This window comes from Mastigoproctus giganteus, chromosome 4 (genome assembly GCF_048544385.1).
Source record: "Mastigoproctus giganteus isolate SK-2022 chromosome 4, ASM4854438v1, whole genome shotgun sequence".
NCBI classification, from domain to species: Eukaryota; Metazoa; Arthropoda; class Arachnida; order Uropygi; family Thelyphonidae; genus Mastigoproctus; species Mastigoproctus giganteus.
The window spans coordinates 176,236,585-176,250,588 of NC_143578.1; positions in this window are offsets into that span (position 1 = coordinate 176,236,585).

Genomic DNA, 14,004 nt, shown 5'->3' on the forward strand with positions numbered 1-14,004 from the left:
AACACAATAAATACAATAAGATACAGTAGAAGCTTTCGAGACTGTCGGGTCTCTTTACCAACTTGATAAGGAGACCCGACAGTCTCGAAAGCTTCTACTGTATCTTATTGTATTTATTGTGTTATTAAATACATTCACTGGATTATATTGTATTTTCTTAAGTGTTCTGTTTCACACCCACAATGTATAGTACGCGGAGATGGGGGAACCTTGCTGCCGTTTGACACTAAATACACTCTACACACCTCTGTATGTCTGAGAACCAACGCTACGTGCCTTGTCAAAAACACTACCAGTCGTCTTTAAACGGTCAAGTAGTAGTTTTCCAACAAATCGCTGACAAGGTTTGTTTGTTTTTTTGCCAAGATGCCTTTGGTGAATTATCACGCACGCTAACCTCTGTCTCTTGCCCGTTACATGTAAGAGCACCAATTTTACATTCTCCTGTGGTGTACAGTCATTAATTTTTCAATATCTACAAAATAAAATTATAATATAATAATCATAGTTATATTTATTAATGATATCAATAATAACGTAATGTACCTTGTGAGTGCGGACTTTTGTGATACCTGTATAAATTTCCTCGAGGTAAGCATTCAGTACTACAGAAATAAAGGCGCCTCCGTAGCCAGGTGAGAAGGAGTAGCAGTGCGTAGCACACGCTTCTTGATTAGACCGGGGTTCGATCCCGTCACCACCAAATACGGAGGATGCGGAAAGGTCAGGGAATGACCACCGCATATTCCCGGAGCATTATGGCCTTAGTTGCTAATGCTCCTAAAAAACCAAATAACAACAACCACTACAGAAATAGATCAAGATCAGGGCCGGATTAATGATGTAATCACCCCCAGGCCATATTTAAATTTGAGGCCCCTTTAATATACATATAAAAACTATTTTTATTATTAGAAATTTTTAGCACTACTTTAGAAAATATTTACACAGAAAATAAGGCCCACCCGAAGAGGGCTTCGGGTGAGGCTATCTGTAGTGGCCGGTTTGGCCGTAGCGTTAACGCGGCCCTGATCAAGATGTTTCGAAAAATTATGTTTTTTTTGTTTTTTTTAATATTATCGTTTAATATTATCGGGACAGTTGATTATATAGGCATTATAATAAATACAGATAAAATTAGGAGGTTTACTTTCTTCCGATTTGAATTTACTGGACTAAAACAACGTTCTTGTTATTGGCCATTGTCATAATTGAAGGTCACTGGTGGAAATTCGTCATTAGATACGTAATAAATAACACTCAAAGAAGAGCAACTGAAGATGATGCACGCAAACCAAACTAACTCTCCGCTTTTATGCATATGAAAATATTGCAACTTGCAGGTTTTTAAGTCGCTACTTCAAAAAGCTCCGGTTCCTTGGCGATGCTGTTAGTTTTATTCATGCAGTCCTTTGTTGTTTTCAAATAAAAAAAATCAAATTATTATTTGTTGTAGTGTATTCCATACCACACAATAGCCCATCACGGATAAATCGCCAAGGGTTAACAAAGCACAAATTTGAATAACATAAAATGGTTATAGAGTTACAGTGACTGTGGTGAACAATAAAGAAAGAAATGACAATAATAATAAAGAATGAAGACATAGCGAAAGTGATTATAATATCAAACATGTCAATTTACAGATTATGTTCCACATATAGCACATCATGAATTCTGACGGCACATCGCCTTCATAAATTCCGATCTGTATTTTTTGTTCTTTTTGTTCTTAATCAAGGCATCGAAGTCGGCATCTAGTCTGTTCAGAGATGGAAGCGTCTGCTTCGGAAGGAATCTGTCGGCAAGTGCAAGCCTATTATGGTGGGCAGCTAATACGAGTGTTGCTTTAAGGTCATGTGGCTGGAGGATCCTTTAGGAGTAGACGCCCCAGATATTGAGGGACGATATCTGGCCGGTGAGTAGTTTTGCAGTGAAAACTAACATCTTTTCCATGATCATGGACTTCTTCTGACCCCGTGGTCCTTCTTCTGACCACTTCTATTGACTCCGTCATTACAACTATGCTATGTGCCATAGCATAGTTGTAGTGACGGGAGGAAGATGCAGCTATGCATTGGTCGATTCCAAGAGCCAATATTCAGTGTGTACAGACGCTTAAGGTTGGAAGGTGCGGCTGAGGCCCAAAATTCCTGTTCATAAAGAATAGCAGGGATAGAATATGGAGATGAGGAATCTCTTGAAGACCAATAGATTTCTCCTTGATATAAACCACAAGCTCTGATGCCATTAAAATAATAATTTGAATTTTGTAATCCGAAATATGAGTGGATTTATTAATATCAGTAAACTACGCGATCGCCTCCACAAAGCGGTTCGAAGAATTTTTACAATTTAGATTTTGTGCAAAGATAGATAGTCAAAAATCCTGAGATATCAGTATAGCATGTCTGTAAGTTATTTGTATTTGTGGTCAGTTTACGTGTTTCGAGATGAAGAAAACCCGAATTTCCGGGAAGAAGAACCATCCGAATATCGTCCGAGATTAAATAACTTGGCGATGGCGTGAAAACGATCTTGAAAGTTACTCCCGTCCTATAACGAAGTATTTCTCAACTTCAGCGGGCGAAGGAAATAAAACACAGGCTGTTTTCATACGGTGTGAAAAGAGCAACAACGCCATTCACTGGCCACCCGCAAGCGCACGATCATATTTAATGTCTGAACTTCCGCGTTTTAAAGCAACAGTGCAGTAAACGCGGAAGTTCAGGCTAATGCAAAATAATGCAGCCATAATAATGCCATTTTGTAAACAGATTAGACAAATAAAATGATAAATTTATGATTACACTGCAGCATAACCACATAGGTTAGAGGAGTTTACAACTGGTTATTTGACAAGAATATTTTCATTAACCGTATTTAGCAGTTACGTGTAGTCGAACGACGGGAACAGAAACAGGACTGTATTCCCGCGTTGACCACACTTCAACGTCAGACGTACTGGATTCCTTGGAGAGAAAAATTCCAATTTTCAGAATTAACAGTGAAATAATCATTTGCCAATTACTTCGTCCTTTGGATTCCTCTTCTTAGACCATTCAAAGAATTTATCTTGGAAGCTACTAGGCTTTACATACCAACTAAGAAATATTGTTCAAGGTTTAGGCCTAAATGGATGTCAGATGAACTAATGAGACATACGGCAGAGAAGAAAAATGTATGGGATACATATAAATTAATGGGTGACATGGAAGCCTATGATAGATATAAGCTGGTCTGTAACCAAGTCACAAAGGAGATTAGGCAGGCAAAGGCAGATTATGAGAAATCCTTGGCAAAGGATGCAAAGAAAAACAGAAAAGAGTTTTTTTCCTATGTAAACTCTAGAAGGAAAGAGATGAATCAGATTGGTCCACGGGATATTGATGGTTGAACTGTTGATGATCCTGCTCAGGTGGCTAACAAACTAAACGAGTATTTTGCATCTACTTTCACACATGAGGAGTTATTCAGAAAGCGGAATGCCAGAGGTGAAGTAAACTCTGGCAGTGAGCTAGATGATTTTTTAATAACTGAGAGCAAAGTGGAGGAGAAATTGTTGAGGATAAACATAAAAAAGGTACCCAGGGTGGATGGGATCTCTCCAGTTATATAAGTAAGCAAACCCTTAGCCATAATTATGAGAGCTTCTTTGGACTCAGGGGAGGTACCCATAGACTGGAGATGTGTAAGTGTGACCCCAATTCACAAAGGAGGAGCAAAGGCTGACACAAGTAATTATAGACCTGTGAGTTTAACTTCTGTTCCAGGAAAATTCATGGAGGCACTGGTTAAAGAAGCACTGCAGGATCATCTAGACAAGACTTCAGTTATAGCTCGGACACAGCATGGTTTTGTTAAGGGAAAGTCTTGCCTGACCAATTTGATTGGATACTATGATGCAGTCACAAAAGAACTGGATGCAGGGAATAACTTTGATATTATATATTTGGATCTTAGAAAGGCTTTTGATACTGTTGCATATGAAAGACTGCTGCACAGATTGGAGCAGTGTGGCATTGGAGGCAAATTGCTGCTATGGATAAAGGGGTGGTTGAGGGGGAGAAGACAGAGAGTGGTAATCAATGGACACTGCTCATCGTGGACTAATGTTATTAGTCGAGTCCCTCAGGGTTCAGTGTTGGGCCCATTATTGTTTTCTATATTTATAAATAATATTGATGATGGTATATCAAGCTTAATGTCCAAGTTTGCAGATGATACAACAAAGGTTGGCAGAGTTGTTAAGGACACTACTGACAGTATGCTGCTGCAATAAGATCTGGAAAGATTGAGCAGGGCTGAGAGGTGGCAAATGAAGTTTAACATTGACAAATGTAAAGTACTACATATGGGAAACAGTAACCCCAGAGTAACGTATCAACTCTGTGGTACTACACTGACAGTGGTAGAGAATGAAAAGGAACTGGGGGTAATTGTGCAGGCAGATATGAAGTTTTCTGAGCAGTGCAGACGGGCTGCAAGGGTAGCTCTTGGTGTCATGTCAATGATATACAGGAATTTTTATAGCGGGGATAAGGAGGTGATTATTCCCTTGTATAAGGCAATGGTCAGGCCACACCTTGAGTACTATATACAGGTCTCTGGAGGCCTCATTTCAAGAAGGATGTAGAGCTGGTGGAACGAGTATAGAGAAGGGCAACAAGATTAGTGAATGGAACAAAGGGTTGCTCTTACGAAGAAAGGCTTAAGTTTTGCAAATTAAGTGTATAGAGGTGTATAAAGCCTTGAATGGTTTGAGCATGCTCAATGCCTCTTGCTCAGAATAATTACGTGAGAGGGCATAAATTCAAATTGAGGAAAGACAGATGTAGGATAGATGTGCGGAAATTTGCCTTTAGCCAGCGGGTAGTTGGTTGGTGGAACAGACTTCCATCCCTTGTGTGTGGAAGTTGATAGCCTAAATAAATTTAAGGCTCAGCTGGACAGGTATTTCGAACGAACGGAGGGATGAAATGGGAGTGGGTTTTTTTTTTTTTTTTTGGCTGATGCTGCATAAGCTTGTTTTCTTGCATCATATGCCTCTACTAATGCTAATAATCATATTCTGGTCACTTTTTAGGTGGATGTAAATTACTGTTGTCCCCTGTTTCACGTAACTATTATCAGGAGCTCTCTTTATTAGGACCACTTATAGTTAATGAAACAAACGATAACAGTGATTTATCGCACTCAATACCGTACTGTAATAGCTTATATTGTTCCAGGTTTTTAACAGATTATCCTATTTTTAGTAGTTTGGAGTAATTCTTATAGTAATGTGGAATTTATCTCGTGATTCTTTCTGTAATCTGTAGTGTTTCGTGGCATTCTAGAGATGTGGTATTATTCAGTTACAGAAGATAATTTTAAAGTTTGGTATATACTGTTTCATTTTGTACTGCTTTGTTATAAAATTTTGAAGTAATTTTAACAAATTCTAAAGTAGCAACTTTTTTCCCCTTGGGATGACATTAAGAATTGCTTAAAGTATCGATGCAGTTCCTTGTCTTGGCATATAATTGTTCCATGAGATTTTTACAGCTGCCAAATGAAATTGTTATCCACGTGTGTATCGTGAAGAGAAAGTCAGAAATACAATCCACCAGTACTTTACCTGCGAGCGTTACCCTACCAGAAATTGTATACCTGTCTTTGTGAATTGCATCGAAAACTACCTTAAGCCGACTGCTGTAGGGGTACCTTTCGTATATTGAAAGTGGAACTATGCTGACCACCGAAAGGAGACAGTTCTGATTATGATTGATTGGAATTCTGATTTTCTTTCAAAGAACAATGTTTCAACAATAAATTATGTTCTTGTCATTGCATTTTGTAAGCAAATTTATCATGGACCGAATTCGAGTGTATGCTAGTGCATGGATTGCAATCGAAATATAAAAGCAACATTTGTTTACGACTCACGTAAATTGTTTAGAGTTTTACATAGACAAATTGCTAACTACCAATTTTCAAAGGGAGCATACTCTTAACATTATTGACAAAAATTTCAAAACTTTAATTTGGAAATATTTTTTGTTGCAAATTGCGCTATAAAACAAGTTTTAAAAAAATAAATGGTGTTTCAGAAGTTCAAGGAACAAATATAGGATCATATTCTACTTAATAATCATACATTAAAAACCATACACTTATGAGCCTATATTTAAAGTGTGTTAAGTGTCTAACGGCACCAGGGGTTTCCCCCATCTCCGCGTTGCTTTCATTGTGAGTATACCAGTTCACTGGGAAGGCCAGAGATTTAAAAGTGTGTGGATCATGTGAATGTGTTATGAATTGTACCGTTGTTCCTCTGGCCATTTAGCCGCTGGACCCCAGCTGAGGCCCAACGTTGCCCGCACTTCGCCCCGTGGAGGCAGACCAGGTAACCACTAATTAAAAAAAAAATTTTTTTTTCACCCTGGCAGGTCCTGCCACCTAGTTTCCTGAGATTTCAGTGGCTAGGACCTAAAAAAAAATGTATGGGGATATTGCGCTAGAATTGGAAAAGCCAAAATGGTGGGCGAACCTATATTATGGCCATCTACCTAATAGCGTGTTGAGCCGATTTCGACGGGATAACCGCTTGCATCCGGCATGCCATCGACTCCAAGAGACCGCGGAAGGTGTCCTCAGGAACACTTCCTGCAGTTCCACAACGGAGAGGAGAAGGCATTGTTGTGGACTGGCAAATGTTGCGTTCCACCGCATCCCACAAATGTTTGATGGGATTGATGTCAGAGGAATTTGGCGGCTTTTAGGAGCAAACGAAATGCTTGGTCATTATCTTTGGACCATTCCTGCACAATGCGGGCCATGTGACACGGGGCGGTTATCTTGTCAGTTTTGGGTCAAATTTAAGGTAGTTACCATAAACTTGGCCAAAAACAATGCCAAAGCAGAATTTGGCTGTGAGGGCTTGTTCATTGGGGATGAGGGGACCCAGTGGTGTCCATGGACTTGTGTTGTGTCTTATGTAAGACGGCCCCTAAACGTTAGTTCAACTCCGCCATGATTCTGTGATGATATGCAAAACTCTGTATAAGGGCCAGAAATGAGTGTGGTACTATGTTCGCCCAGTGTATGTGCTGTTGCATTGTTTCTGGCCACTTAACTACCAGGAAGCAGCGATCCAAGACCCGCCCAGGCTACGAGGAGGCGGACCCAACTATACGCGTACTAAACTAAATGTGTTATTATTACGAGCACCCATAGGAAGAAGCGCAAGTCGTATGGGTGCAGCAGTATCCTATATTCACTTACGATGATGAAGACCACAAAGAATCCACTGGAAATAGTGCAATACCAGTGGAGCATGTTAGCAGTTCCCGTATCAGGAAATCCAAATATGGGTACGAGCAGCTGAAAATACAGTCTCTAATAAACTGAGACCAGAAAATCCTGCCCCCGAAGGGGCTAGCAAAAAAAAAAAAAAAAAGACCTTCCCAAAGGGATTAGAATAATTAATAATTTTAGAATAAAAATATTTAAATGGACAAAATAAAGTTTCAAAAAGACAAAATTATTAAAAAATATTAATAAAAATAAAAAAAATATACAAAATGTTAAAATAATAATTATTATAAAAGAAAAAGAAATAACATAATTAAGGAAAAAATAAATAAAAAAAAGACCCAGAGAGAGAAAGAGATATAACAAAGGTTAACATTACCCTAAGGAAATAATGGAGCCCAAGGATATAAGGCAACACAGGAGGGTCGTAAAAGTAGTGTTTGTTGAGTACAGAAGTCAATTCAGTAATCCGCGTCGTCTGGTAAAAATCTGTGCAGCAAATTCCTGTAGAGCTGAGAAGGCTTTTTGATTTGCAATAAGATATCTTTAATTTCCAGGAGAAAAATTATGTACTGTACTGTACTAGATAATGTTTGCCTTAAATCTTGGTAAACTGGGCAAAAGAATAAGACATGACTCCTTCAGAGGCGCTGCAGAAACATGTATCTGACGTAGCTAGATTGAATTTAAGAAGACAAGCGTTCAAAGAACCATGGCCAGTTTAAATGTATGATGTAAGAAGGCTTGGATAGAACCAAAGCTGATTACTTTTTCTCTATATTTTTATTTCTCGTGAACAGTTAGTTTACCAAACGCAATATCGAGATTCGCTTTTTCTACTATAACCCACTTTTTTTTACCTTTCACAAAGGTCAGTAACTATATCACACTACTTTGTCAGTTTATCACTCCCCCCCCCCCTATCCTGGAACATATTACTTCATTTGTTTAAACTTTGTCAGTTTATCATTTCTCCTCTATCCTGGAACGTATTACTTCATTCGTAAATTTCTGCATGAAGATTTAGAGGAAAGAAAGGTTTGTGAAAAATTTATACCGCTCAGCCGCACGGATGATCAGAAGCATCGAAGGCTTCATCCAGATTTGTCAAGACAATCCTAATTTCCTCGACTGTATTGTCACTGGAGATGAGTGTTGGGTGTTTCAATAAAAAAAAAGGGAAAGAGCATATAGTGGACTTCAAAATCATCACCAAGCCCAAAATTTTCGTTTGCAGAAGTCCAGGAGCAAGACAATGCTGATCATATTTTGCGACAAACAGAGTGGGATTCACAAGGAATTTATACCTGAAATGGAGAGGGTCATACATACAGGTGCTTCAACGACTATTGAAGCCAATTTCCCGAGTGATGCCGCAATTTCTAGAGAAAGGTAGCTAGTTCTTGTTGCAGTGCCCCTACCCATTCTGCAGTTATTGTGAAGACATTTCTGAAGAAACATGGCGTATAGATTAACCATCCACCCTCTCCTCCCGATCCAGCACCATAGTGTGCATAGTGTTAGGGTCAGGCGCCACCTGTGATTTCTCACATCTGCGCCATATGTATGTTGTGAAGAAATACAGACCTACTGTAAATGCCAGAAAAGTGTTTGTTGTATATGACATATTGCGTTAGGTTCCGTTGGGTGTCGTGGCATTTGGTCACAGGGCCCCTGGTGGGACCTGACGTTGCCCGCACACGCCACTAGGAGGTAGCCAGGGCAGCCTTTATTCTCTGGTTGGTCTCTGCCAGGGTCGCCTGAGCGTCCTGGACGAAGACCAAGTTAAAAAAAAAAAAAAAAAGAGAAAAGAAGAGAAGGTCTGGGGAACAAGAGGAAGGGGGGATCTGAATGTGAGGAAAAAGCTAAAGTGGACAGATAAAGAAGGCAGTCCACCCGAGTAAGGCGAAATAGGGGATGGGGAGAGGGATAAAAAGATGTGATGTGAGGGAAATGTTTGCTGTTGCAAAGGAATAGCTGTCTGCTGTTCCTTACCAAAAGTAGAATATTTGGGAATGTTTAGTTCTTTAGCAATAGCAGGCTGGTATTGCTAAAGAATTAAAAATTCCCAAGTCGATGATTGGCGACATGCTGAAGAAGTAGAAATCCGGTGGGGTTGACGTTGAACCCACGAAACGACCAGGTAGGCATAAAATAATGATATTCAGGAACCGGTAACCCTTAGAACAGTAGGCTATCTTACTGAATCTTGTTATCAGATTCTAGAGAACCTGATTTTGGAGCTACTGTAATTGTTTCGGTAATACATAGAGAGCTGCATGCGATGAATTTTCACGAATGCTTGTAGCCCACAAGCAGAGCTGATCTTTGGTGGGAGTGCAAGTGAGTATGAGACATCCGAGGCCACTCTTTAAGGGTGAAGAAATATATATATATATAAATATAATATTTATTTATTTTTCATTATATTGGTATTAAATACCCCCCCCCCCCAAGCGTACGCTTATAAAGCTTATGTGTATTATGTCTGTAGAAAGGCGTGTTCACGTACCAATTTACATGTTGTGCGGGCTGAAAAACCCCGGAATAACTCACAGGGAAAAACTCTATTCTTCCACCTCAGATCGAGGAATTACAGCCTCGATATAAGGGGACTTTAGAAATTCCTCCAGTTTCCGCAGAAAATTATAAATTTATATGTATATAGATATATAACATTCAGTGAAAAAAAATAAATAAAATAATTTTTCATATATTAAAATCATAAAATCAATTTCATATAGATATATCTGTATGAAATATATGAAATTGTATACATCTATTTCTATATTCTGCCGTGACAGTTTAGTATATAATTAATATATACTAAACACATAGTATATATTAATATAGTATATATAGGATACACATATGTGTAGATATATAATTTCATCAGAATCGTGGTAAGGCGCTGCAAACACCAATAGTTGCACCTGGATCTTCTGAACCCTAGACTGCTGCCGAGCAAGTTAATAACAAAAACCAATACCCACAGTCAATTTGGAATGTGCAACGCACAGCGAACATGGTCAATGGATTGGATTAATGAAAATCGGTCCTGTGGAACAAATAGTCTCACGCCCTTCCAGTCTGGCATGTTGGGTATAAAGGATGCACAATATGAGATATAACTTAAATGATTCATTCCACCTTTGCATATTTGTGCTAATTCAGAGTTTAGCTGCGTACTAATATAATGCATTTGCACTAACTTGTACGTTGTATAAAGGATACCTAGAGAATTTTTATTACCCATTTGGGAGGAGGGGGAGGTCATGGTCTGGAGGTGTTTCTTGTGGTATGGACTAGATCCTCTAGTCGCATTGCATGAAAATATGAAGGCTGCATCCTACATGGACGTGCTGCATAATTGTGTGTGCCCTACATTGTGGCAATATTATGTTAGGGCCCTTATATTGTCTTCCCCTATGACAACGCAGCATATCACAAAGCAAAGATTATGATCCCACGGATTGAGAGAACAGCATATAAACATTATAGTGGCCAGCACGGCTGGATTAATTGGAATTGCAGAATTAGGGCAAGGCCAAGAGGCCCTCTTCGTTAGAGCTCACGAATGCTGTAATGTTACCAGCAGATTTCACAAGATGCAGCCGTGTAATATAATACTATCTTCTCTTCCTCTTCTCCAAGACTTAAATAAATTTCTGTTTATACTCCGGGATAGCGATGGTCACATATAACCAGAGGAGTTTACAAAACAGAAAACATAATAGCATTACCGTATATATTGGTTACGTGAGTTTGAAGTACGGTTAATCCAAATGCACATACTGCTGTACTCTCATGATTAACCACTCCGTTGCATAATGTAATTTACTTCATTTATGGGAGTTCATTTCTAGTAAGTAGCCTACTCCAAAACTACACTTGGCTACCTTATTTGAATTCTGACTAGCGCAGCTCGCCATTGCATATGATCTCCTCTTGTCTTTCTACTAATGTCTCAAAACAACGAGTAACGCTGTATTTCAAACGATATTTGCCCCCTGACGTTAAGCTTTTACATAAGTGTTCATGAGCTGTAACTATAGAAATCCTCTGCATCTCCCTAACGTAACTTGAGACCGTTTGCAGATGCTCGAACATAAGATCTCGTTGTCAGCTAAAAAGCTTATAGGGATAACGGATTCGTTTTCAGAGATCGTCCATCCTTTTAAATAAGTGTTCTTTGCTTAACCTAATTGACTATTATACCATTATCATTCTTCTTCGAGCTTTTACAAATGCAGCTACAATTAAAATATTGATAAAAACTAGTTATTTTAATGCGTTATTTTATTTTTCTCCAATGTTTCAAAGAAACCGGAGAGGATGTTTTGTGGTTTAGGCTTGCAGTTTTTGCTATTTTTAAATATTTCTTGAACTGCATTAAGTTATCGACGAGAAAATTCTTTACATTTTCTCATTTATTAATATTTGAAGATCATCGATCGCGAGTCGAATAAAAATCCAAACGCCTGGCATCTATGTTCCAGAGCCAACCGACTGGAATATTACAATTGAAATAAATGCAGTGGAAAAGAAGTTGATCAAAACTCTTCTTGTCTCCCATTCATTCATTTATTCTGTTCATTTGTAATGTGGAATTACGACTATTCGAATATATTTGAGATTATGATTACCAAATATTTGGTGATTTTGAAAGATATCTACTGCTATTGTTTACTATTGTTTCTGTTATGCTTGCTTAACTACATAAATACAATACTTTGGATACGCTTTAAAGGTATCCACAACTATAATAAATTTACACCATAAGTCTTCGAAATTGCAATACATAGAATGTGGTGGCGAATTCAGCTGAAAATTGGTGTAAATATGTGAGAATGAAATGATTGTAGTTGTAGAGCAAAGAATTTGTTCTCAAGAAAGAGTATAGCACGGACCTCTTCACTGTCTAGTATAATTCCTATGATTGGCAATACATGCTAGTAAAGGCATGGAAAAAGAGTTGAAGAATGGCATCTTGTGAGACATTCACAGTGCATCTTGCAGCTGGCCGTTCAAGACTGCTGTAGTTGTTACTGGGTGATGATAAGGATGGCGACAATACCATCCTAACATACACTGGTGTTCAAAGAAAGTGCACCACTCCTTAAAATTGTAATTGTCGTCCGAATAACGTAAGTATATGGCAATATTTCTTACAGATTGCATCAGGTAAGATTAACAAGTGTAGGTGATGGCGCAATATTGCATCAGCTGTTACTTTCATCTATATAAGCACGCTCTGTAAGAGTTGAAGTCATTCCTTGCTTGTGTCAGGATGGCGAGTTACGTGCAGTTGACGCCACGAAGAAAGAGTGCTGTTCTTACTTTACTTGAGGTAGGATGTTCTTCCGGTCGTATAGAGTGCTTATAGAGTGTCTTGTAATCAGTCGACAGTGAGTAAATTTCTTTCCAAGCTCAAGAATACTGGTTCTGCTGATAGGAAAAAAAGGAACCAGACGCAAACGAGTCTCCACGCCAAAAGAGGACCGCGTTTGAAGCGCTTATACCTTAAAAACCGTAAAGCTTCTTCGTCTGAGCTGAAAGGAGAATGGGAAGAACATACAGGAGTGATAGCAAGTGCAGTAACAGTCAGAAGACACCTCTTCAAAAATGGACTTGTAGCCCGTCGACCTAAGAAGAAGCCCCTCCTCACACAGAAAATGAAAAAGGCCCGATTAATTTCGTGTAAGTAGCATGTCAAATGAGCAGTGGATGTCAGTTATTTTCTCGGATGAGAAGAAATTCAACCTGCATCGCTCTGATGGGAGACAAACGATTTCCCATAGACCTGGTGAAGAATGTATGGGATCTACAGTGTATGGTATCTACAGTGAAATTCTCTACCAGCCAAGTGATACGTGAGTGCATTTCGTAACGCGGCGTAGGTCACCTGCAGTTTATAAAAGGTTCCGTAAATGCCAATGGATACCTGGCTATATTGGAAGGAAAATTGCTGCCAATCATTAGAGACCATTTCAACCTGCCAAGTAACTGCATCTTTCAGGACGACTCTACTTCTTGTCATCGGACGAAACGTGTAAGTAGGTACTTCTGTAGTTACTTTAGCTTCATTTCTGCATTAGAAATTCGATAGTAATGTGTTTACATTTGTTACAGGTGAAAAAATGGTTGTAAGAACGGTGCATTACAACTCTTAGCTAGCCAGGAAATAGTCCGGACCTGAATCGTATAGAGAACTGTTGGCATCGTGTGGAATCTGCAGTTGCCAGAAAGAAACCAAACACCCTTCGTGAACTTCAGGAAGCCATAATTCGTGTTTGGAAAATCGAGCTATGAGTTGATTATCTTCAGAAATTGATCTTGTCAATGTCTCGACGGTGTGCTGCTGTCATCAGGGCCACAGGCGGCTCAACTAAATATCAGTCTGCACCTGGTGAACTTTTCATTTTGGTTTTTTTTTTTTTTATATGAACACCAAACACGAGAGGTATTAGAACCTATAGTACTTAGTACCGTGCTTGGGTTGGAGGTTGAGAAGACGAAAGAAGATATTTGTTGACATTGGACTTGAACTTCTGTAGATTGTAATTTTCAGGAAATACGTATGATGGAAGGTTGTTCCAGAAAACGGCAGTTGAATGAATAAATGAGGAAGATGAAAAGTTGGTTCTGTGGGTTTGAAGTTGGACAGTAAATGGATGTTGGCTGGTGGCGGCACGTGTTCGGACTGTT